General features: G+C 39.5%; 1 protein-coding gene across 4 annotated transcripts in view; it reads right to left on the bottom strand.

Annotated features, from left to right (window-relative positions):
• NDUFAF6 (NADH:ubiquinone oxidoreductase complex assembly factor 6) overlaps positions 1–1775 on the bottom strand; it is a 16259-nt gene that overhangs the window by 1619 nt on the left and 12865 nt on the right. The window lies entirely within an intron of this gene.

Below are 1775 nucleotides of genomic sequence, written 5' to 3'. Positions count from 1 at the left end.
TACATATATATATATATATAAAGGAAAATGCTCTTCCCTGATCTAATGCTCTGCCTTACTATTATTAATTGCGAGATGAAGAAAGAAAGTAACCTTGCTTGACCTTCTTACCCCAGAATGGGTAGCATGTCATTCAGGAAGCATGTTATCTTCCTTGGTAAATTGAGTCCCTAATGATCTAGCATAATTGAGACAAATGGAAAAAGCCAAAAGGAGACCTTATTTGTTAAGAGGAATGGGGAAGGGGGAACATGGAAATGTATTCACAGGCTTTCTAACGGAATCACTGTGAGACTGACAGAGCACTTTTTTATTCTAATAAACACACAATTCCTGAAGAAAATTGCAACCTTCATTATGTTGTTTTGCCCTCTGCTGGTCATCAGTCACAGTATCAGGCAGACCTGACCACACTTTCAGAAACTCTTCCCCCCAGATGAAGTGCCACATCACTACAATACGCTTCGTATAATATCACTGAGACTTAATTTAGCATTTGAGGATTATGTTTCTTCTGACACTGAAATGGGGCTGGTAACTCTTACCCCCATCCTCCAAAATACGTGGTTTGTGTAACAAATGCTGAGACTGCTGAAACCTCTCGCAGCTTTAAACTTTACCCTACCCTGTAATTCCAACTAAGGCAGAGGGTAAGTGGTTGAAGAGACCCTCAGGCAAAACAAGATGGTGATTTTACACAGGAGAACAGATGCATTTAAAGGCACCAGGCCATTACATTCACCTAAAGTCTTGAAATACACAGCAAATGTTGCCAGCAAAAGCCCATTTCATCCATTAGAGGAGAAAGTATCTTTATCCTTGCATTAACAAAGACCATCTGATTATCAAGGAGGCTAATACCCCATTATTACTGCCACTTATTGCCAGTTCAAGTGATTTGAACACTCTAGAGATCTTGCGCTGTCAATTATTCTTCACTGATGAGGATGGAGGCTGGAAGCAAGTATTTAGAGAGGAATTTTAAAATTTTAATTAAGATTATATAACCCATGCTTTTAAAAAAATAATGAGGGGGAGGGTGCCAAGATCAACATTCAGTTTAATAAAATGCTAATGCTGCCCTTATCTGGTTTCCTTGTGTTTATATTTTTCTTAGAGTCTCCAATTACATGATCACACTGCATATTTTCCATAGGACCCTCCCAGTGCAAAACATGGGCAGGGCTCTAGGAATGGAGTGGGAAGGAAGGGGAGTAAGGTTCTGCCTGTTCTCTTCAGAAGCTGGCTGGCTTGTTGGGAGCCAGGGGACCAAGGTGCTAACAATTATCATATTATCTGAAAGGCTCTGAAGAACTGAATTCTCTCCCTGCTTCTGTCCCAAAGTTTCCATTCAATACCAGCAACTAAATTTTAAACAGCTGGACAATAAATACACATCGCTTGTTTTCCATGCCTCCCATCCCTGATACGAGGCATTTCAGGCCAGGCACTTGGCACTTTTGTAAGCCACAATTGCAACCAAAGTCAATAGGTTTTATACACTGTGCATTACGGGTTGAGGCGTGGGGAATAAAAAAAGAAAAATCAAAATTCAGCTCAAACAATGATAGTGGACAGTTTTGACTTTGCATTTTCTTTGTCTCTGTTCCCTGCTTCTAAACAGAATAAACAGTTTCCTTGGGTATGTGACAACAAAACTGAGACATTAGGTGAAACAGCATGAAGAGGAATGCATTAAATGCAAATTCTAAACAGTCTGTACTAAAAACAAAGCCCAAGGCTACATACTTTTAACAAAAAATAAACATGTTAAT

Source organism: Antrostomus carolinensis, unplaced genomic scaffold (genome assembly GCF_000700745.2).
Source record: "Antrostomus carolinensis isolate BGI_N321 unplaced genomic scaffold, ASM70074v2 scaffold25691, whole genome shotgun sequence".
In the NCBI taxonomy this organism is placed as follows: Eukaryota; Metazoa; Chordata; class Aves; order Caprimulgiformes; family Caprimulgidae; genus Antrostomus; species Antrostomus carolinensis.
The sequence above is the reverse complement of the archived record's forward strand: the minus strand, read 5'-3'. Positions and strand labels throughout refer to the sequence as shown.